Source organism: Symphalangus syndactylus, chromosome 8 (assembly GCF_028878055.3).
Source record: "Symphalangus syndactylus isolate Jambi chromosome 8, NHGRI_mSymSyn1-v2.1_pri, whole genome shotgun sequence".
Taxonomy (NCBI): domain Eukaryota; kingdom Metazoa; phylum Chordata; class Mammalia; order Primates; family Hylobatidae; genus Symphalangus; species Symphalangus syndactylus.
In genome coordinates this window covers 63120179-63145258 of record NC_072430.2, presented here as the reverse complement: position 1 = coordinate 63145258, position 25080 = coordinate 63120179, and the positions used below count along the sequence as shown (strand labels likewise).

Here is a 25080-nt window from a genome sequence, read left to right as displayed (position 1 = left end):
GCTTGTAGGCATGAGCCACTAAACACAGCACTCTACCTATTTTCTATATTTCCAATGTTTCCCATCTGTTAATATCTCATTCACTGTATTATTTGTCCTTACACTTAATATCTATCATTTTTTTTCTTAGTTCCCTTGGAACAAGACTGGGGAGAGTAAAAAAAGGTAGAAGATTACTCCTCTATGTTTACTGAAAATCCTCATCACAGTGGGCTCAAGTCATGGCTTTTCTATTAACTTACTGGATGATCTTGGAAAAGTCACTTTATTGCTCCAGACTTTAGTGTCCACAACCATAAAATAAGAGCATTTAACCAGAACTAAGAAGATCAGATAGATATCACCAGTTCTATGACTCTTTCTTCCCATACTTCTTGCAGATACCACCAGTAGGTCATAGAAGTCTTTTCCCCTAAGCCAGACCCAGCCTCAGAGTTATTCTCCAGAAAGCACTCTAGACAGCCAGTCTTGACCAACAGATCATAGCCAGAAAACAAGCTGAACCACATTTGACATTCTAGGACTAGATGCTAAAGTGCCTTCCAGCTCTAAAATTCTAGGTGATCCTGGTTAGATAGAGTGGTCAAAAGATGAAGTAAAAATCACATAAGTTATTATAGCTAATTGGAAACAGCCAGTAAAAGTTTCCTCAATGTCAAAGTGATAACTGGTGATTAAATTAACATTTAGGAAAAAAAAGCCGTGAGATCACTTCTTTTTTCAACTAATATTAGGAATACTAGAAGTTGTAACTAGGGGTTGAGAAGAGTTAGAGGAAAATATAAAAGATGTAGCTTATAGGATTTTTCACTTTCTACTCAATAATATAGGGAGAGAATGACAAAACCAGGAGTCTCTGTCTAGGATCTTCATCCACCGAAAATACCATAGATTTGCCATCTGACAGAATCCATAGGCTGGGGGTCCACAGAATCTATAGTGGAAACCTATGGTGATTTCAACCTCAGAATTAAACAATGATTACGTCATAGATTTTTCTAATCTATAAATGCTCATATATAATGTTCATTTAATTCTTTGCAAAAAGAAAAAAGTAAATCTTCAAAGAATAATTAATTGGAAGAAAGAATCACTAAAAAGTTATATTATTTGTTAAAATTAATTTGTCTAAATATGTGGAGAAAAAATCCTGGAGAGTGCCAGTTAGATCAAAAATTTCCATATAAATGAAACTGGTATAACAATAACAACAAGCACAGTGGATCATACAACAAGCAAGAAAAATAAAAGTTCCCAACAATTCTTGCACTGTTGAGACAAAAGTGCTGGCTCTACATACTCCCTCCCTTTCCAGCCTAACTTCCTCAACTCCTCAAGGAGGGTCCTGCTTGTATCACAGGCATCACGGAGCCTCACTTTGCAGGCAGAGGAGGCAACAAATACCTCTCCCTCTGCCCCTTCTGTCTCCTCAGACAGGTATGACATAACTGATGCTCAAGGAAGAAGCAACTGTGGAGGAGAGACTCTTGGACATCCTTGCTGTTCTCTCTCCTTTCCTAGAGGAAACAGCTGGAGGTCCTTGTATGTGGGGAGCTCATTTGCCTTTGTAAAATCAAATGGAATCAGGAATTCAGTAGTTGTCTCTTTGAGGCTTACTCAAGTCAGGACTTTAAAAGAATGACTGGAAGAGTCCAAGCATGTTTCCCAGCTAAGACTTCAAGGGATCTGCATGTGACAGGGAGTTGGGGTAGCAACTCTCTTCAGGAATAAAGAGTGTACTAGAATACACAAAGTGGCCAGAGGATACCCAAAGCTGAAACCCTAGGGAGTTCCATCTCTGCATCAGGTTACTGTATCAAAAGGAAACTCCTCCTCCCCCAACAAAAATTATACAAGCCCCTACAGCTGGAATTCAGGAGGAGAAAGAAGAAAGAGAAATTCTTTGTACACTTTTCACGTGGTCCCAATTCATTTGTATGCCTTGTTAAGGATTAAGATGATTCCTGCTCATGCTTGCTGACGTACATCCAAGATTATCCTGCTAAATCTCCAGAAATGCCAACTGGGAAACAAATGACGATTGTTCTCTTAAAAGATCTTTGTTTGACTGTGTGACTGTAATGGCCTGTTGGGCTCCTTCAAGTGCCAGCCTGAAGACAACAATGTAAAAAGGAAGAAAGAAAACCTTTGCAGAGCAGCAGTCAAGGGCCACTGCAAGTCCAGCTCCACAAACCCAGTGGCTGGCCTTTTAGCCAAGTGCTGAAGCAGAATGCCAGAACCAAGAGCAAGACAGACAGGCACCCGCGCATAAAGCCAGAGTAGTGCAAGGCTTCAGCACAGAACTGGGCAGAAGTTTCAGCAGTTGGGGCCAATTGTGCCCAGAGCTGGATTCGAGGCTGCTGAAGGAATCAGAACTCTTGGCACAGGAGAACTAGAGGTAGCCTTGCCAGCAGGTCCTGAAAAAGACCTGTGGTTCACACACACACATCCAGCAGTGCAAAAGGCTAAGGTCTGACTGTCTACAATGACTCAACACCATCCAAGTTCCCTCTTCTGTCCTGTTCCTGTACAACCTCTCCCTTGCAAGGCTGCCCTCAGAGTTTATTTCACTCCATTTCCTCTGAGAAAAATTTCTCAGGACTTCCTGGGGAGAAGAGGCAAGGGAGAAAAGGAAGTCTTTACCGCACAGTGCAATTTCCTCTGCCTAGCACTTTCCCCTCCTCACCCTTTGCCTTAGGGGTGGTTCCACTTCAGCTCTGGAGAAGGTCTTGCCTCCCCTTCTGAGCTGCCATATGAGGCCCCATCTGCCTCCAGAGCAACGTCCGCACACAATAAAGGGACACTCAGAGACCTACCCTTGCTCTCTTCCCGTCTCTCATTGCTGTGATCAATGGAAGAAGCCTTAGCATCATGCCTAGGGTTCCCAGGAGCCAAGTATAGGACCTTCCACTTGAGGAAACTCCTGTAGGTCCATCTACTCGGAAAGGCTCAGCCTTTAGAGAACAAACTGAAGTATTTGTTAAATGAAATGTATTTTCACTGACATTTGGGCTCTCGATTTCTGTTCTACCAGATTTTTCTTAACCCTCTTATTTTGTAATGGAATAGCTAAGATAACAAGGCAAGAGGAAAATGTACTCTTTATTTTAACTACTGTTAAAATAAAGAGTACATTTATTTAATGTTTAACTACATTAAATCTTGCTTTAAAGCATTTGTTTTCATTATTGTACAAAGCCAATGGATAGGAACGCAAAGTTGGGAGCAAAAGCCAAAAGAAGCTTAAAGTTCTCATTTTAAACACATAACCTTTCTCTCGGAGCTGGCCCAAGGACCTGAATGAAGATAGACAAGTGCCACAGGTCCACTGCAGTCCTAGGGTGGCATAAGACAAAGGTCTTGGGAAAACTATGGAGCCAGGGAAAGTGTTTTTAATCCACATTCCGAGGACTAGGTCCTGAAGGAATGTGTTTTCCAAGAGCCCTCAAGAATCCTACTAGCATTAGCTTCGTGAAGCTCAGTTATAAGGGGCAGTAATCCTGATGAAGGTCCAAAACAGGAAGGGAGAGGGTTCAGACTCCAGAGTTGGGCTCCAGAATTTAACTACTTCCAGCTGTGAAGTTGAGGGATGATACTGAACTTCTGTAAGTTTCTACTCTCCTGGGCATAAAATGGGGATGATAATAATAACTACTACCTACTGAGCACATAGCACATGCCAGGCCATGTCTGAGATTTTCCTACTTCAACTCAGTTCATCTTTGTTCACAACCCTAAGTTTTTTACTCATACCAACCCATTTGATCCTTACAACAATCCTAGGAAGTAGATTTTATGATTATCCCTATTTTATAGATGGAAAACAGAAACACTGAAAGGTTTAAGTACCTCATGATAAGATTGACTGGCATATAGTAAGTACTCAATAAATGTTAGCTATTGTTACTTGCAGTAAGGATTTTATTAAGCCTTAAGCAGGTCAGAAGGATACACTGAATGAACAGAGCAAGATCATATGCTATGTAGTGTCTTTCAGACTTAATTTCTTAGTTCCAACATCTTGCATAAATTTGTGTAAACCAGCCACCTGCTTTACTGTCTCTTTTATTTCTCACCCAAGCACACATACAGACATATTTTCTCATACACATGTGCTCAGGCTCACCACACATGCTCAGACACATAGAGATGCTCTGGCAACTCTGAACTAGCTTGAAATATAGGGTTGCTTTAATTCACCAAAAACTTCAGATGAACAGTTTAGCTTGATTCTTTTGTGGCCTAGTTGATCTTAATGAGCAAATTCAGGCCTTTGACTTTAGAGGCCTTAGAAATACTTTCTGGCTTTTTCTTAACCAGCTAATCTGCAGCAATATTAAGCCTTATAACAACAGGAATCACCTAAGTGTCAATACTCTGCTGCAGTAACTGGTCATGTTTCACGACTGCTCCCTACATGCCCATGATGCTCCTCATCAGGAACTGACCAGACAGGTTCCTGGGCAGACCACAATACTTTAAGACAAGGGAATTGAGACTACCTCAGAGAAAATATCACACACACCACACTCATGTGCTATAATGAGCAGGAAGAGAACTTAGCAGACACCCAGTTAAGACCCATCATCATAGAAGTGATACCTTTGGACTCAGAGAGCTTGGAGGGATTTCCCAGAGGTCACACTATTGAAAGGGGCCTAGAACTGACGTCTCCTTATTCAGAGTCTGGCCTTTTTTTTTCCATTATACCTTGTACTGCCTTCTCCATCTATAAAACAAATATACATTTATCCCTTTGGCTACATAGCATTTTCCCAAGAGGAAAAGAGGAGCCTGAGCATGTGAGGGGAACAAGAAAGAGGGCTAGAAGATAGGCCCACAGTATTGTGAAAGAGTGCTTGGCATGGGCCTTAAGGAAAATAAATTTTGATTCCAAAATTAAAAAGAAAAATGTCAACTCCCTGAAATCTATTGAGACCCCAGCAATTGTCCTTAATGAGAAAGCATAGAAATCACTCAGTGAATGAAATCTTTCCAGAATGTTCTTCATGCTAAATCTCAACTTTTAGAAGTTAAATATTTGTTCTGTGCTTGTGGCTCCTTTAACTGGACTCTTCACAGATGGGCTGCAGAACAGGACATGTGTCTGTACCTTCAGGGATGGGAGCAGCACTTTGCTTCCTGCACCATCTGGTTCACTGTTCCTAGCTGTAGCATAGACCCCCACTACAGCCGAGTAATCAGAAAAAGTCAGAAGAACACCTCAGGGAAAACAATCTAGGATTCAGATTTAACTTCCTCTAAGGAGGATCAAACACTGAAGACTGTGAAGACTGTTCCTTTTCAAGTTTTATTAATCCTGGTTCATAATTTCCACCACATCATTAGTCATTTCCTATTTCTGAAGGGCTGGCAGCAGTTGCCGAGGCATCAGGCAGTAAATGGCAAGACAACTGTGCCACCTGTGCACCGTATTGACAGTTACCCACAACCACATCTGGGTGAAAGGCTAATGTGTTTTTTTCTAAAAGGCAAGCCATTTAGAAGTGCAGCCCAGTTTTTGATCTCTTGCTAAATACTTTTATCCACATCATCTCCCCATTTGGGCCTGGAAGTCATCATGAGACCTATGGTACTTTGAAAAGAAAGCAGCAACAGCAACAACAGCAAATCTGCCGTAACCCTGGAGTAGGGTGAGCTCTTGAACTCCTCCCCCGCAAAAAAAGATGGGAATCTGCTTCTCACTGAGACAACCCCAAGAGCTGAAATTTAAAGAATGGAAAGTGACAAGAATGATGTCCCTTTTTAAAAGACCTCTTTTTAAAAACACACAGACGAAATGTAACTTATAAAGCACTTGAAAGCTGCCTAGTAAGACTAATTGCATGAGGGCTTCACCCAGCTCATCAAGGCACGTAGGCAGCCACATCCCATGGGGCATGACACCTCGATTTCCTAAGGTCAGAGAGTCTCCCATGTGACAGACAGACAGGGTCTTTTAGTTCTGGGAACCAAATGGAGGGCTAAAAATGGGAAAAGGTACATAGCAGCTCTGTTGGCCAAGGCCCTGACTGGTGACTCTGCCTCTGATCCATCCCAAGAGCTATGGCTGGTCCCAGAAACCTCTGAGCTACATTTCCTCCCCTGGCAACTTCCTGTAACAAGGACTTTAAAGCAAACACAAATAAAGCTCATCTGGGGATATTTTAATTTTTAAAAGGCAAAACCCTAATACCTAGCCCTTAAATAGCATTTCCATCTGGATAATCCCAAGCACCCTGCCAACAGTTGGGTAATCACATCCCCACCTAGCAAAGAGGGAAATTCCCAGACTTATTACATCTCTCATGAAGCAATGAAAATTGAAGATAGGAAGTTAAGGGGATAGATAGCTTTTCTCTATTACCATTCAAAACATAGAAATTTTCTTCAAGAACTATAACTTTGAGTGCCATGCGGGGTATTAAAACTGAGCCAGGACAAGTGTTCAGATACACAAGATAGCCCCCATCCATCTCCAACTCATCCAGCAATGGTAGCACCAGGAGGTCATAAAAATGCAATTCCACAGGGTGGTAGCATCAGCTACCATAGGAACAGGGGTGGAAAATTTGGAGAAATTAAATCTCTTGTTCTTTTTTTCTAATACTGGTCCCTGCTGTTACCTGACAGCCTCAAGGTACAAAAAGCATCACAATATTTATCCCATTACATTTTAAGAAGCCTGTTCTGTACATCTGACCTCTTTTGATCTTTCAGATGCTTCTAGGGAAAGGCTAAATGTTCAAATTATAATCATGAATTGGAATTTTTCTTTTTGACTACATATACATACATACAAACATGCATGCAAACACTATCCCAGCCTTTGACCTTATTTTAAATCCTCTGATTTCCCCCCTCCAGATTTTATGTGGTAGTCAACAATCCATTTATTAACTACTTGTCAAAGTATCAGGAAGGAGTAACTACCATTTCTTATTTTTGCCAATTACAATATTCCTCATCTTAGAGTGTTATCCCTGGTTTTTCCACGAGGATAGTAAAAGGTTCATACAATAGGACTTGGGCTTTTACAGCAACCTGATTGTCAGGATGGGCCCTTAATTTCCTTTCTACAATTTAACTCATTAAATTCTCATTATCTCTGTAATTTCCCTGTTCATATCCTCTCCAGCAAATCAGATATTGATGGCTAACCCTCCTGTCTGACTACTTTAAAGAGAATCTGCCTCATTGATACACCCTTCTGAGGAGCTGAGGGATTCTAGCTCTCTCAATGAGCTTAATCATGATGAAGCCAGCACAAGAAAAGAAACTGTCTCACAGTTCCTGATATGCTTGGTGTTTAGTCACAAGACCTTTAAATAACTCTGCCAAAGTCACTAGGGCCTTTCGTCCCGATTCTAAACCTCTTCCAAAGGCCCCGCTACTCTCACTGCAATTGCTGCGGTAGCTGAAACCAGTGTTGATTTTTATCTGCATGGCAACTTCATGCTCCCTCAGGATTCAAACTAATCAAGTGGCCTTCAAAAATACCACCAGTGCTTAAAAAGGCTGAGCTAAGCTCTGTACGATCAAGACAGAAAACGATCCCTTATCATGTCGGAAGTACTACTTGTGGTTATCTAAAGCAATGGCAATCATATCATACACTTTATCTGTGAGTGGCTTTTTCCTTCCAGGGGTAGGAATAGGAACTTCTTCTCCTTCATAATGAGCACTATTGAAACTTCAGCAGGCAGACCTCTAGCTTTGGCAACATGCCATTCCCTAACGTAAGCATGTAACCATCTCAAAAAATGCAGCATGGCAGAAAACAAATACAAGTATTTTCTGAAAATATTATTTGTAAAGGTCTTATTTTATAATAGGGATTGTTTGTGTTAGGGCCTTGGGGCATGTATGGTTAACAAGAACTTGCAGTTCTGGTGCCAGCTTACTTAATCCCACAGGGTCTGTGTAGGAGTTTAGGGGATGGGGTCCAAGAAACAATACAAGCTTTTTCCTTCGCAAGTACTGCTACATCTACATCATGAGTGAAAAGCACTCTGCTATTTAATCTCTCATAGTTCCTTTTGACAGACATTGTGGCTGTCACTGCACCACATCAAAACATACACTGTACCAGATTCTCAGCACTCAAGAAGTCTTTAAAATAAAATCATCAAACAGTATTATTTGTTGGAAATGACAATTCAACCGCAGTTTCTTTGTGACTCCTCAGTCATGCAAACACCACAGCATTAGGTGCACACAAGCCAGAGACATTATAGGTCAAGCCCGCTGATGAAGGAATCACCACTGTCTACAAGAACACATTTTCAGGAGAGAAGTAAAATGACGGCTCCTTCTGCAAAAGAAGAAATTTATATCTTTGGTTGTTAGATTGGAAACCCAGAGCACAGTGCCAGGTACCCTGTGAGTTTGGCAAATATTGGTTCAGAGTGACTAAGGACTATAGATTTTGATTTTCCCCATATATACCTCCTGGGCATCTGTCCCATTTGCTCCTGCCCAGTCCCGCAGACTTGCCTATCACTGCAATTTTTGTCCCTGGTCCCAGATGATTATGCAACACTTATGCAAGATGCAAGGAGTAAAATGAGCCCATTTGCCTATAGATATAGTTTTATTTCAGTGAATTAATGTCACTAAGAGAGAAACATATTCTAATGCCTAGGACAGTTGTGGTCCTTTTTGTATCTCCGTCATTGGGCTAGTGTCTTTGCCTTCCTATAATGTAAATATATTATAGAGCAATATTACATATAATGCAAAGATAATCCAAACTACTTGCTCTGCTTTAGAAATGAACTGTGAGGATCAAATTTGCACAAACATGGGTCAAGCAAAAGCATACAGACTCTAGTGAAACCTAGAAAGTATTTCTGGAATATTTTTGCTACAGATACTTTTCTATTAGATTTTTATTAAATTGAAAGTAGTGTTGTTCTTATTTAGGTGTTAATTATTAAATTATTTACAAGTTTAGAAACTAGGCCATTGAAACATATAAAAAGTAGTTATTTAAAGCTAATCATAATAAGCTGTTGTCAACCTCTACTGAATAAAGAAGCAAAACATTTTAAATACATTGGAAAGTTATATAAAATGAAGAACTTCTTGACAATGAAGATTGTTAAACACGAGTCCTTGTGACAAATGTCCTAAATTACTGTTCCCAGGAAACTCTAAGACTGGGCTGCCTTAGGTGGTTTAAAAATATGGTCAGAGGCATGAGGAACTGTTTCTAGACTTCTTATTGAAGTCCCTTCAAATAATATGGGTCTTCAATCAACATATATTCTTGTACATGGGTGCCTTTAGGGAATTCACAGTCATAAGCAAACCCTGGAAAATGGACTTGATAGCTCAAAGTCGCACATTCATATACAAAATGTATGCACTTTTCTCTGTATGACGAGATGGCTACAATCACCACTCTAAGCTGAAAAGTGGTATAAGAAAGGCTGGTGAGAAGACAAATTAATACCAATAAGATCGCTGATCTGTAGAGAAATAGAAAAGGCTAAGGGGCTCTTGAAATAAAAGTTATTTGTTCCTAAATCCTGCTTCTTTGCTTGAAGCTATTTCTTAAGAAAGAAGCTGCTTCCTTCCCCAACCATATAAAATGATCCCTGAAGTTATTTATAGTGTTCATGGCCCGGAGGCATCACTTGGTTCCCCCACCACAAGCCCAACCATGTGTTACTATATTAAAAAATGTGAAAAAGTAATTATGGGGTATGGGAGCCAGTGTCTGCAGACACAACCTGCCAAAGAGGAAGTGACAGGAAACTTATGCTCCTTGTTGCCGCTCAAGCACTGCCCAGGCTCCAGACTCAGAAGAAGGGAATCCATTCCAAGAAATAGGAGAGGGGCCTGCCCTGGTAAATCAGAAATATCCCTGTTTCTGAATATACAGTAAACTGGTTTCCATTCTTGGGTCCCCTTAATTGGTCAAACTTTCCAGTCACGTGGAGAGAACATTCACAGCGTCCTCCCTCAGCAACTCAGCCAGATGCCTGCCTCAGCTCCCACCAGACTGGGCAGGCTAGAACATGTAAGGTTCTGAACTTGGGCAAGAGTCTAAGATCACTATAACTGGCCCCTAAGACTCTGACCTGCCACTGTCAGATCTCCATTTCTGCCACCTTGTCCTAAATCTAGCTTTGTTGTTCCTCTTCCCACCTCCACCCCCAGTTCCTTGCCCTCAGGTAGGATGCGTTAATCAATCCATTACTGATTTCTACAGCAGTCCTCCACATATTCACAAACCCCTCAGCTTTCCTCTGGAACAATGGACTCCACCAGCATGGGGACACAATTGTTTTCTACCCTTGGAGGGAGACAGGAAAAGTAGCTCAAACATTTGCCCCCAGAGAGCATAAATTTGTCAGGGAGAGAAGTCCACATTTCTGCAGAAAGGCCAGTGTTTCCAAGAGGCCTTAGCTTAGGAAATGTTTATTGAGAATTACGTTTCCTTCTCAGGACCTGCCTCTGCCTCTGGTCTAAGCTACAAAAGAAGTTTTCTTCTGATGTCTCAGGAAAAAAGAAACAAGCACCACCCCTCACAAGAGAACCCTGGTAGTATGGACAATTCCTACTACCTTAGGAAGATTTCACTTGGAAGTAAATAATCGTTGCCATCTCTGAATTCAATTTGATTACCTAGATAAATCACTACATGAACTTCCAAAGAAGCAAACTTTACCTCAAAAAGTATGTTATAAAAGTTGATTTACAGAAGTCTCTTTCAAATAAATTCTTAAAGAGAGACATACACGACAAAGAATGCAGCAGCTACTGTAAGTCAGGAAAATGTCCTTACTATCTCTTTAATATAATAAAATAAATTAAATTAACCTGTTTCCTTAGTGAATAATATTCTCTAAGCACGAAATGTAATTTTTAATACTTTATATACACCAGGCTTGAGTTCCTATTTTACATGCTATGGTTTTAGAATATGTGTAAATGTTTATTTCTAAAATTACCTAAAAAATCTTCTGTTCACGTTTGTTTTTCAACTCAGGGCAGTAGCATATAAGTAGAATTTAAGCAGATATCAATTGTATCACTGGAAAGACTTTAAAAATCAGAGAAATGTTCTTATAAGGCAAATCCATGGCAGCCTTCCACATTCAGAGACTGGTTTATAGCTTTCTGAGATGCCCTGTTAACCTCTCAAAGATCTGTAGACTAGCTTATATTATCTCATTATCCCAGTTATCCCCCCTTTCATCTTTGCCTCCTATATCCCAGTTTCTTTACCACTGTAGTATCCACAGTGCCACCTGCTGGTTGTAGAAAGTATTTTTGTGGCTCCAAGGTCTCCCTCCGCGATTTGTTTAATTAAAGTCTACCAATGACTGCTAGAAAAGCCACAGCCATAGTGGACAAATCCATGAAATGAGAAAAATGTCAATTCATGAAGGGTTAACATGAACCAATATATGCTGAGGCAAAGGTTTGGCTATTTTAAAGGCAAACCTAAGTTGCCTAAGTTAAACCTAACACATGCAAATTTGCCTCGGGCAGCTTGGCAATAGGGCTCTGTGTAAGAATACAAAAAAAAAATGATTACCAAGACTAAATGCCTCAGAAAGTTTCCAAAATCCTTTATTTCCTCATACCGGTCAATCCTAGACTTCCACTTTTTTTTCTCTTTTCTTAGACAAGTATTTTCAACTTCCCAAAGGTATGAAATTTGCCATCATAATTGTTTAGACAGGAATAAAGCATTAACTCAGTCCCTTGACTTTGATTCATAGCAGCTCTTTCTTCACCAAAAGTTACAGTCTCCCTCTCCACCCCAGCCTGAAGTCTGTGGACCAGCACACAAATGATAGGCACCAGAGCATCTACAGGGATGTGGAAATGCAGTTCCCCCTTCCCATACTTAACCTTTCAGATGGTTCAACTATTTTCCATGTGTCAACAATCACCATTTGCATCTTAGGACTTAGCCAGGCAAAAGATAAGAGAGAATAACCTTTAGAACCCACAACTAGCCAGACGCAGTGGCTCATGCCTGTAATCCCAGCACTTTGGGAGGCCGAGGTGGGCGGATCACTTGAGGTCAGGAGTTTGAGATCAGCCTGGCCAACATGGTGAAACCCTGTCTCTACTGAAAAATACAAAAATTAGCCAGGCATGGTGGTGCATGATTGTAATCCCAGCTGCTCGGGAGGCTGAGGCAAGAGAATCACCTGAACCCAGGAAACTGAGGTTGCAGGGAGCTGAGATCGTGCCACTGTACTCCAGCCTGGGCAACAGAGCGAGACTCTGAAAAAAAAAGAAAAAAAAAAAAAATATATATATATATACAAAGAAATAACTAACAACTAATGAATAAGAAGTCATTCCTGCAAGCTTCATCATGATGGGGTACAGTAAGGCACAGGGAAAAGGATTAATCAACATTTTTAACAATCCCCTGGAGTGTAGACTGGCACAGGGTCATTACCCCTCTTTAGCAGGTAGGCGAACTAAGATCCATAAAGTTTGCCATTTCAACATCAATTCTGTTCGGAATATCATCAATTCACTGATATTCTGATGCGACAGTGAAAAAAAAGGTGCTGCAAGAAGCTTCTCAATAACTCAGCTTAACGCAGAAAATATACCCAAGTCAGGAGGTACAAATACACTGGACGAGTATTGACCCAACCATTATTTGGTAGTCATTTTATCAGAACAGATTATTTTAGAAACGTAGATTCTCTACCTATGAATCTGCAAGACTTAGATTAGATTATAACTGAGTAATAGTTTTTAAGAAATTATTGTGTCTATTAGCATTTAGTTGGGGGGGTGGGTTTCCTTTTTCTCTTCACTCTTCACTCACTCCCATTTAAAGGCTAAACATGGAACTGCAGATAGAGGACAGAGATCACAAATGTTCACCTTTAGCTCTATCTGTAACATTCTCCCATTTTAATTGTCTTTGCATTTGTGTTCCCCTTTCTAAAAGTATAAACTATATCCTGACATTTTCCTGCCTTCTGCCAAATTCAGAAACTGTCACGTTTTCTTTTTTTCTTTTGGTCTATAAACTTCAAAATATTTTCTGTCAAGCTGGCAAAGCTCCAATCTGCCCTTCACCACTGCAATTAAAGTGATTTTCCATCTGAATATAACCCTGACATGGAGAGGAATTATAAGAGTTCTATATAAATCTATTTTGATAGATTAGTTCCCTCACTGAACATATTTTTGTACTCATCACAAGCATTTATACATATCCAGATTATTCTAAGAATCGTGAATCAAAGTAACAGCAGTGGTTACTACTAAAAGGAAAAGCTGAATTTTGGGTCCCCCTTTAAAAGAAGCAACAACCTAGAAGGCAAAAATGAAAACAAAACCCAAAGAAATATTTTATTTCTTTTCACACAGATGTCATGAAATAACCTAAAACCATGGTAGAGCCAGATAAAGTCAAACCATACATACAACCTAGAGGAGATGGTGCAGCAGAGAGTACTGTTATAAAGCATTATTCTTATGTCATCATGGCTTCCAGAAAATACTCAATGTTCCACTATTTGTCCACTTAATACAGGATTCACTTCTCAGCCGAGGAGGACCTTACTAACAGTACACTTAGCACTCAGCAGTTATTTGACCTATTTTACTAATGTGTTTGGGAAGGAGGTTAATTAACAGTGGATGGCTATATCCTTAAGCTTAATTTTTCCAACAGCCCTGCTCATAAAAGGAAAAATTTAGTATGTATTGAAGGAAGCAAGCAATTAAGTTGCACAAATAGTGAGCTCATTGAACTGCAGCTGACTTCTATCATGTCAAAGAACAACTAAACACAGAAGCAATAAAAAGATTGTTGCCACGACCACCACTGAGAACCAACTGGCAATAAAGATGAATAACTTCCTACTTGAAGATTACTGATTAAAGCTTTTTAGAAACCAAATGTTACACATAGGCATAAATGGAGCAAAATATTTTAATGCGTGTTTGGCAGGTTCAGAAACACTTTATAGTCAATTTTAAATGAAGGTTTATACAACAACAGTAAACTCCACTTAAAACAGCCTTTCCAATTGCTGCTCCTGCAAGAAAGCTGCAGTGCTCCTCAGGAAGGCTTGAGTCATAACTGTGGAATAAAAGTCCCATACCTAACAGTAAGGGGAGGGTCTATGGGGAGTGGAATTCCATAGGACCGAGTCCTCTGAAATCAAACCCAAGAGCAGAGCCAGAGAAGTCCATTCAGATGGCTGTGACCCTTGAAGGCAAGTAAACAGACTCCCTATAGCAATAACCAGGAAATTTCTCTCTCCCCGGCAGCCCTCTGCTCCTCTTCCCACCTCTCAAAGCTCCCAAAGGTCAAGTTTTAGCTCAACCTGCCCTTCAAGAAAGTGCACTCACATCTAGGAGTTCAACACAGGTTGGCATCAGAATCGGCTCCCAGGACTATCAGTGTCGGTGAGGTGGGATGGGCATGATTTGACAAGGAAAATGTGTCTGTCAGAGGATTTGGCTCTCAGCTTACAGACATATGGAGGTGTGTGGAGAATATCAGCTTCTTTGAGGGCTAGACCCTACCACACCTGCTGCCTTTGGAGGGGATACTATGGAGGGTTAAAAAAAAAAAAGACAAAAAGAGGAGGATTTTTGCCTTCAAGGTTGCTTATAACCTAACATTAAATAAATAAGTTGTCCTTTGCATTGCATTGCCCTCAAACTCACTACTGTGGAGAATTAAAACCAGCCTATTGCAAATAAACCAGTTTGCCATCCCATATCTATCCTTCTCCTGCTAGCTCCATCTTAGAACGTCTCTAAAATGGGAGGGGGCTGAAAATAGGCTTTTCTTCTGACCATTTCCTCCTCAACTTGGGCTTTAAGGGATCAGAGTCCAGCAATGAGATGACAATACGTTTTTCCCTTTCCTGAGCTCCAACCCTTTCCTCTGTCACTCAGATATGTCTGCAGTGAGCTCCTATGGGGCTTGTTTCTTCTTCCTGTACCACACAGCACCCATCAATGTGCTGGGTATTCTGTAGTTGTTTAGTATATGCTTTTTAGCTACCATCAGTGGGAAAGGCTTACCATATTTCTGCCCCTTTCGAAGATGTATTTTCTCTTAATCATTGCTGCTGCAATCATCAAAGTAATTGAAACTGGAAAAATGATTTTGTGTCATAACATGAAGGGAAAAAATTAAAAAGCAAATGTAGTGTTCTCAATTTGCTTGGGTGGGAAATGGGACACAAAATGGTCTGAATAAATTGTTAATGCTCAGATAAAGCACACGGCACCTTAAACTTACACTCTAGTTGGATCGATCCACCCATTACACGCTATTTGCCAGAGATTCAGAGCTGAATTTGCTGTTTGGGATTTGTATTCAATGTGGGGAATTCTAACTGCAAATCAAATTCATACTGCAAACATCGGAATGACTTTATCAGATGAGAAGTAGATATTTGGAATTTAATAACAGTTCTCACCACCTTTCAAGAAGACTTGTCATCGAATATATGGTGTGCAAATCTGATAAAGAAAAAAGAAGAGTTTGAATATTTGTACAAATTACATTTCATTTGCAGGAGGAAATCACAGTGGCACAATTCCTTCCTTTCATTTAGGTTTCTCCACCTAGAAGTTGTACAGGGGCTTTCAGCTCCAAGCTCTCCATTAAGACATTCTAACACTATACACTAAAAGTCTGGAGATAGAATGAATTGTACAGCACAGGAAGGGGGGTGGAAGAAGAAAGTAACAACAGTTCAGAGATGGGAATTGTCTGCTCTCTGGAAACCCCTCCAGCCTTAGATTCACTATTCAAACTCCAAAAGCCAAGACTCTTCAGTTCCCCTGTGTAAGAGAATAAGAAAAATGCCTAGGAAAGCCCACGGTTTCCTTCCTCATGAAGGAGAGGAAGCAGCAGCAGTAGCAGACGCCCATGTGCAGCCATCACTTCCTCGGGGGCTGGTGTCCATTTCCACCCACTGGGATGGGGTCTGGCAGCTTTGTAACCGGCAGGAGATACATGATCCAAGAATCCACTTTGGCTCCAATTTGCCTTTATAAAGGCCAGTTCTGTCTAACTCTGAGAATCCTACAAACATTAGTGAGGATTTCTAATTGTCTCATCCACAGGAGCATGGCCAGAGAAAGGGGAGTTAGGTCAAAGAGTCCACCTTGAGTAAGGCTCAAGATACTCCTCACATACACATTGAGATTATGGTAAATAGGAATGCATTCAGAAGTAGTAGAGAGCAGATATACCTTTTCTTCTCCTCTTTTGAGGAATCAGCAAGTGTCAGGGTCCTACATTTAAAGGAAAATAGAGTATAATTCTAACAATGGAATCCAAAAAGAATGGCTGTAACAATCTAGTTCAAAAGAAGAAAGAAATGGTATGTATAATCATAGTGTATTATAAATGTCAATTTACACAATCATTGTTTTCTCCTTCAAACCTTCTTCTCTTAAAGTTCTTTCTCTCAGTTCATGGTTTCTTCTTTTACTAACCACCTGAACTACAAACTTCAGAGTCATCTGTAAATCACCTCTGAGTCCCACCACATCCAGTTCTAGACTCAGAATGTCTCTCATTTCTGCTTTTATTATCACTGTCGTACGTCACTTCACCTATACCTGGATTATTACAATACCCTGAATACCCTGCCAATGGATCCCTGTCTCCACTTGCTTTGTCTCTACCCCAATTTATCTTTAACATCCTGAACACTTACCTTTCTAAAGTACAGTTACAATCATGGGTACCTTCTCACTCCAAACACTTTTACCAGCTTTCTGGGTTTTTTTATTAATAAAGTCCAAATTTCTTAGCGTAATGTTCAATGTCCCTCAGGAACTGAAAATATTCTTTGAAACTCACCTGTCATTTTCTCCTCATACACACCTCACACACAGCTAATGCTCAAGTCGAAACAGACCTCTCTCCTTTCCTTGATTGTATTATGGGCTTTCATACTTCTGGAACTTAGCACATTTCCTCCATCTTCATCTATTCAAAATCTTGTTTCTCCTTTAAGGACTAATTCAAATGTCACCATCTCTAGGAACCCTTACTGGATTCCTAGGCAAAATAAATTGTCCTCTCCTCAGGGAACATATGACACTGTGTTTACCCCTTTTTACCATGTTTATCCCAATCTGACTTATATTCATTACGGCAGAATTTTCCATCTCCTTCTAAAGGACAGAGACAGTAGTTAATCTCTCCAAAAATGATCCTGAATACCCAGCATGGTGCCTTAAACAGCATAGGCATTTTATAAACATTTGTTATATTAAATTGACCAGTACACAAATTAGGAATTTTCACTAAAAGTTGACTGGATGTAAGACCAAGCTGAGAATCAAACGCAAGGACAACTCACAGGGAAGGAACGAATTTGAGTAAATGCTGCCCAGAGGCCCATGAATAAATCTTTTATAAATTAATACAGATGGCCTGATCCATTACTTATCAACATTTTTGTAATGGCAGATACTTGTGAAGGGGTTGACTGTGATTGAGAACTGCCACTCTAACTAAATGGAGAAACTACCTCTTTTTCAGCAGTAGGAACGTAAATGCTGTATTTGAAAGAACTCAATCAGGGATTGACAGATAAACAACACAATAAAAAAACTGTATATACAAAATGTAAAGATTATATATACCATATAGTTGTATAAATATATATATATATATATATATATATATATATATATATATATATATAGAGAGAGAGAGAGAGAGAGAGAGAGAGAGAGAGAGAGGGAGACAGGGTCTTGCTCTGTCACCTAGGCTGGAGTGTACTTGTGCAATGATAGCTTATTGCAGCCTCCAACACCTGGGCTCAAGCAGTTGTCCCACCTCAGCCTCTCAAGTGTCTGGGACTAGAGGTGTGCACTGCCATGTCCAGCTAAGTTTTTTTATTTTTTGTAGTGACAAGGTCTCGTTATGTTGCCCAGGCTGGTCTCAAATTCCTGACCTCAAGTGATCCTCCCACTACAGTCTCCCAAAGTGCTGGGATTACAGGCATGAACTATCACACCTGGCCAGATATTATTATATATCTGAGAAACTATTTCATTTAAACATGTCTACACACAGAGATATGATGATGTCTTAGTAAAATAAATATTTATTTCACCTTTTTGCCATAATTCCAAAGGGGGAAAAAAAGCCAAAACCAAAACCACCTCTTTAGCCTTACTAGCATTAAGTAATCAAATTCCACTAGCCTGAGCAACATAACGAGACCCTGTGTCTACAAATAATTTTTTAAAAATAGAAGGGCATGGTGGCACTTGTCTGTGGTCCCAGTTACTTGGGAGGCTGAGGTGGGAGAATCTTTTGAGCCCAGCAGGTCGAGGTTGCACTGAGCCATGATTGTAGCACCACACTCCAGTCTGTGTAACAGGGTGAGATCCTGCCTCCAAAAACAATCAACAACAACTCCCTGTTACTCAGAAGTCTGAGACAGACTCATTGCAGTTCTCCTCATTCTTACCTGGAATAAAAAATGAACTCAAACTTCCAGAAGAAAAGCATAATTTTTCAAAATCTCCTCATACAAGTCTTGCCTCTCCCCCAAAACTTTTCTGAGTCAACTCTTCCTGAGATGAATCACATTAAGAAATGAATCTCTTAATTGTACCATATAAGCTAAACAGTAAGCCATGACCTCATCACCCTGGACGTAATAAAAGGGCAGAAACACTTGGGCATTTCAACAACATCTTAATTCCTGCACTGTTCTGGTTTATTATAAAGCAGGCCTGTGTGCAGGAAGACATTTTTTTAAATGCTTTTATCTTCTTTTTGCATGTTAGCAGATGTCATGGTCTCTTTCCTTTGCAGATGGAAGCCTGAAATGTGCAAAAGCTAGGCAGGCAGACCAATGGATTTATTTGAGAAATAAAAAAAAACCCAGTCATGAAAATGACACATGGATTCAAGATGAGCTAGAAGCAGAAGGACCTTAAACTACACAATTACTCCCCACAAGCTCAAGCCAGAATCAAACAAAAACCAGAAATAAACAAAACCTGGAGCTGAACAAATATCTGAATGCCACAGCCAGACTAAAGAAGAAACAATAAGAAACTGGTATAACTGGGCTTGAGAAGAAACAGGGTAGAAGCACAATGCCACATCCCTTAGGTAGCGTATCATTTTCTGAGCCTTGATTTACCATGACATCCTTTGTGTGATGATTACTGGTAACATTCTCATTTTGCTAGAGGTAGCACCAGTAGGTCCAATCTATATGTGGATACTCTACAGAGTGCATCCCATATGGGCACAAATCTTTATCAACTCTGTATCCGGAATTGATGAGTAAGTATCCCTAACATAATGGTTCAATCAATTATTTGAATAATTTTCTGTAAAAGTTAATCTCTCTGTACGGAAGAGAAGGTACTTGTGTTACTTCTATAAGTAATGCTAAATATAGCTATTTAAACAAGAGTTAACACTTTAGCCTGTTAAAATCACAAAATGCATTTAACGTGTTTAGGAGGATGGAAATTGCCTCCAACATATCAGAGAGGCAGCAAAATCAACAATATTAGCTAATTCTATAGGCTCAACCACTGACCCCGAGTGAATATTCTTCCTTTGCATCAGTTCCTAGCCACATAGGTCTCTTCATTCGAAGTGGTTTTAGATGGTGCTATTGCTTGAAAACAGCTGTGAGCATGCTATTTTGCATTCCACTGTTTCTAGCAGTCAGAGAGTCTCAATCAATGGGCCCTTCTGTCCTCAGTGTCCCAGTTAGGACTCCAACTTAAGACTAGGCTCACAGGAGAGAGTGGCAAAACGGAAAACTTACCTGGAAGCACATAGACCTGGGTTCAAAATTCACCCATAATACATTCCATAGAGCTGCATGGATCCCAAAATCTCAGTTTCGCCACCTGTGAAAAGGGAATAACCATTTTTATCAGCGATCTGAGACTCAATAGCTATGAAGTAGTGATTTAGAAATGGAGCTAATTCTACAGGCAGACACTTTGGTAAAGATTAGGCATATTTCTCATGAAAACTCTTCAGAAAGAGTGGACCAGATTGTCAGAAGTGACCAATTCTCAGAAAGATTCTGTTTCATAATCAAAATGAAATCCCTTTCTGTAACTGTCAATGTCAAACTTTAGTTTCATGATTGATGTGGGCTTTAAGTTGCTAACATGTAAAAAGGCACTTCACTGACTGTGGCACACACTTACATTGTCAGCAATCACATTTCTGCAAGAAAGATAGCACAGAAGGAAAAAAGCCTACTGTAAAAATCTTTTGTACACATACCTTGAAGAGCTCATTTCTAGGAATAGTCTGACACCTTTAGAAGATAAACAATATTGTCTCAATCAATTACAAAGATTTTAAGGAAGACAATACCGCTAAACCCCATGCATTGGTGGAATTATAATTTATTCACATATCATCTAAGAAAAGCATTGAACCAAATACTTGAACCAAAGTATTGAACCAAATCCTTCCATGTATTCAACACTGAAAGGCAGCAAAACGAAAAGGAGAAAGGAGGTCCAACTTCCCAGGATCCCCTTCCTGAAAAGAAATTTCCACTTTACTAAGTAGGAATGAGGAAAGGCGTGTGTATTTGCATAATTTCCAAGACATTTCTGGACTCCCTAAATAGGAAACAGTATATTTGGAATACTAAAAAAAAAAAAAAAAAAAAAAAAAACCTTTGTACTTAATTTAACTACAAATTGGTTGGGTTTTCTAGAGAAGTGGAGGGATGTTAATGCGAGAAACAAAGATTAAATATTCAAGGCCATAATAATAATATATGAATTTAATGCTATTCCAGGATTTTTTCCATCCAATTTTAAGTACATAAAAATGATTTGCATATAAAGATTCGGGACAGAAATATTCTTGTTACTGTTTTCACGATTTACACAATATCCTTGAGCAGCCTTATTTTATCTTTGCTGCTGTGTTTACTGACTTGTCGGTGTTTAGATCAAGTTTTAATATTTGCATCTTTAGCTCACCACACAAAGGCAGCTGGTCCAGAGAGGTGAGGAACAGGGAGAGAGGAGTTGCAGGGCTTATCAGGTTATCCAAAAGGACTTGTGCTCATCCTTTGTAAACAACAAGACATGTCAGCATCCCTGGCTGCTGTCATTGCTGACAGTCCTCTGAAGACCAGTAAGTGTTGAATTCTTTAAAGCTGGATTGTGCCCAGTGAGAGAAACGATAGTGTGAGATGAGGAGGACTTCGTGGATATCTGAGTACCTTGGGAAAAGAGAGGAATTGAGGCTTTTCACTCAGCAACCTAATGAAAACTAGAAAATAGTCTTGCATTTAATATATAGTTTTCACCAATTCATGCTTCTTTTGTTAGGAACAATTCTAGCCTGTATAGGAAAAAAGACAGATATAAGGAAATAATTTCTCATTGACAACGGAGCTTCAGGTAAAGCAATGCCTATGAAAGGACAAGAGACTACGTTTACCTTGGTAAATTTCCATTGTGCAACCATTTCATTACTTTAACTTCATAGACCCCAAAACTTTATGTGCTTGAACAAGTAATCAAATGCAAAGGACAGAACTAAATAATCCATCTGGGATAGCAAGGACTGTATACAAAACACAAAGAATAAAATACAAGTCTTTAAGGAATATGAATAAGAAATCGTGGCACAGAAGGGAAGACTTGAAAATAAGTTCCAAAAGCAGTATCTAGTTCTTTAAAGATAATGAACTTTACATGCTCTGCTTTAAAATCCAAAAAGGTATATTTTGAACAAAGATACACTTGTATAAGTTAATAGGTTCAATAAGAATCCTAATCCATGTGATTCTTCGTTATATCTAACCTCAAACTTTCAAAATGTATAAAATGAATATCAAATTCTTTTCATGGAGACTGATAGCATACGTTGAATTAGAATAAATTCCACATTACAGTATGAAACACTCATAACAGCAACTAGTAATATGCTATATTCAAGACTTCCTTTGTTTTGACATTTAAGCTATGGATTTTGAGGTTAATAATGATTCAGGGGAGTAAATTCTTTTCCAGTGTTTCCATTTTCTTCTTCTTAGGATAATTTCCTAAAAGTATTTGCTCCATTAAATTACCTAAAATGTTTGAGAGGACAAAATGTCTTAGGCCTACTTGTAAAATATTAGGCTCCAAAACTTTGAAAAGGATCATCCTTCCAATATAAAATCCATCCTTGAAATAAGGATTATGTATCTCAAAAACAAGGCCAGGACTTAGCATTCCATTAATCTAACAATATAGTATTTAACTTGGATTTTTATTTGTTTCTATATCATAAACACTATTTGATGATATAGAATAGAATCATAGATTAATCTTCCCAAGTTGGCTTTTTCTTTTTTTTTAATCCTCTTCAATCTTCTTGACTGAAACTACCAGACCATTATCTTACATAGCTATAGGTTAAGCACAGAGCCTGGAAGTCTGTCTGAACCACAGAATGCAGAGAACAATTTAGAAAAAAATTGCAAATTTCTGAGAACTAAATAACAGTCACTCTTGTTTTCCTAATTTTTCTATGAGCAGAAAAGCAAAAGACCCATTGGCATGGCCCAGGCAGATACTACCGAGCAGCTTACCAAAGAGCAAATGGTAAAAATAAAATAAAATGAAAAAGATTTGCCTGTCATGGGAGTTGGTCAATAAAATGCAACAGTGTTTATTACAACATTTAAAGTCTGTGATTAAGAACACCAAAAGGCCTAAACTAGAAAGGTTTTCAGCCTGTAATTTCCCTGCAGTCCTGGCCTGTACTTCCTTATGAGTTAGCTCAGCGGGGCTTTTTTTCCATGTCCATCATCAGCTTGTAATTATTGCCATTCTCAAAGCTATGCCAGATGGGTCTTTAGAAGCAGGCATGCAGCTTGTTTATGAGAGAAAGAGCTGTAATATTACTCTACACAGAGACCTATCTGGTCCTACTCAAAGAGCGCTGCTCCTCCCTCCCCTCCTCGCCCAGATCTCCCCTACTACCATTCTCTCTGCCTTCCCTAGACAGCCTCTCATTTTCAGCTCCTTGTCCCAGCTGAATGGCCTGGTGACCGGCTGGGACCATGGGGGCCAAGAAATAGCTATATCTTAAAGCACATGGCCTAATCATCACCTTTCACCATTCACATATGAAAATGAGGCAACACCCAGGGAAAAACAAACTGTGGACTCTTTCCCCTATATAATGTTGTGCAGAGGCTTATTTAAAACACCGCAGCTGAGCATCTACCTTTGAGAATACAGATCTGCAGAGATGCCAAAATGATGCCTTCCATTTCGCTTTCCTGAAAATTCCTCATTGGCTAGAAGTGAGATTCCCAGCAAGATTCTCCCTTTGCCTGGTAGGAAGGATAAACATTTGTAAGAAGGTTGAGGTCAAGGAGCTGTGCAAAGCAACACAGAGAAAGGCAAGAGCGCCTAAGCCGGGTTCATCTGGTGATAGGCCCTGGGGTGTTAGGTATCCCAGAGGGCCAAGCAGAGCTTCAATCAGCGGTTAATGAGGCAAGACCTGCAACAGATAGCCACTTTTAACTTACAAAAGCTTTTAGATGTCTCTGTTTACTTTGATCCATTTCAGTTAATTTGAGCCTGGTTAGGGTGCATTTTCCTTTTTTTTCTTTTTTTCCTAGATAAACCCCCTGCTCCCACCCCACCCCCACCCTCACCCTCACCCTCACCCCCACCTCCACCTCCCAAACAATAGTATCATTTACCAACTTTATACTTAATAAGTTTTGAGGTCTTCTGTCAAGGTCGGCAACAATTAAATAAAAAAACAAGGAAAGAAGGACCTGTACCATAGTCTGACTCTAGGACGAAAATTTCAAAATCCCACCAGTGTAAGATAAATGAAAAGGGTGGCGGGACAGGAAAGGCTGCATTTTGAAGGGAGATTTAAGTTATTTGTTTCTGATTAGGTGACGTACATGTTCTTTTATTCCTTGTTATTTTACTCATGTGATGACCAGAGAGCTTTGTTAAAATGTTTCAGAGCGGATAAAGCTAATTTACTGGAATGTGAAATAATCCAGAAAGAAACCGTACCTGATGGTCACAGGCGGGGAAGGCACTTTAATAAACTGGCCGGAGTTTCCAGGCCCCGGGGCTGCGGCTGGGATTCCTGGTTTGGGAAGCAGAGAAGACTCCTGCGTTAATGGATTTGCACGTGGGTCAGCCTGTTAATGGGGATGGGCTGGTGTAATGAGCTTTTAATTAGGTCAGCTAGATGCTTGACCCCACTGTACTGTGTGCTTGCGCCTTGGGGGATACCTCCCCACCCTCAGGAGCGGGATAAACAGTCCTGGGAGCCTTCCCAGCATGCCCCAGAGAACCTCGATCCCGGCATGCTCCGGGCAGCTGCCTTCCCAGCATGCCCCGCCGGCCTCTCCTGTGCCCTAGACCCGTTAGCCTCTTGCGGACACCCTTTTCTTAATCCCCTCCCCTCCTTCCCTCGTGTGCCTTGTTCTACCAAAGCAGTTTTTAATTTTTTTTTTTTTTTTGAGACGGAGTCTCGCTCTGTCGCCCAAGCTGGAGTGCAGTGGCGCGATCTCGGCTCATTGCAACCTCTGCCTCCCTGGTTCAAGCGATTGTCCTGCCTCAGCCTCCCAAGTAGCTGGGACTACAGGTGCCCACCACTACGCCTGGCTGATTTTTGTATTTTCAGTAGAGATGGGGTTTCACCATATTGTTCAGGCTGGTCTAGAACTCCTGACCTAGTGATCTGCCCACCTCGGCCTCCCAACGTGCTGGGATTACAGGTGCAAGCCACCACGCCTGCCAGTTTTTCTTAGTAAAAAATACGTAAATACGTGTGTGTGTGTGTGTGTGTGTGTGTGTGTGTGTGTGTGTGTGTGTTATTTGCGGCAAATTTGTACATTTATAAAGCCCCTGGGTCTTCTAGCTGGTAAAATTAATTTCACAAATACACATGGACAGGTTTGGTTTGACATATATATTCCTCAAAAATAAACTTTTTTCAAATGAACCATATTCCTATTCTCCACTCCCCACCCCTGCCCTGTCTTCTACATTTCCAGGCAGTATTATGAAGACACGTAAGTTAATAGAAGGAACAGGATGAAATCC

At 40.1% G+C, this 25080-nt stretch overlaps 1 long non-coding RNA gene across 2 annotated transcripts in view; it reads right to left on the bottom strand.

The window, feature by feature from the left end:
- LOC134737453 (uncharacterized) overlaps window positions 1–24297 on the bottom strand; it is a 69854-nt gene extending 45557 nt beyond the window's left edge. Inside the window, exons 1-4 of one of the 2 annotated variants that reach the window (XR_010122358.1) lie at window positions 24040–24297; window positions 23225–23333; window positions 20980–21224; window positions 19791–19875 (exon numbers count right to left, since the gene is read on the bottom strand). This is a non-coding gene — a long non-coding RNA (uncharacterized lncRNA). The remainder of the gene's footprint in view (window positions 1–19790; window positions 19876–20979; window positions 21225–23224; window positions 23334–24039) is intronic. The other variant, XR_010122359.1, reaches the window with a different exon arrangement.
- Window positions 24298–25080: the final 783 nt, after the last annotated feature.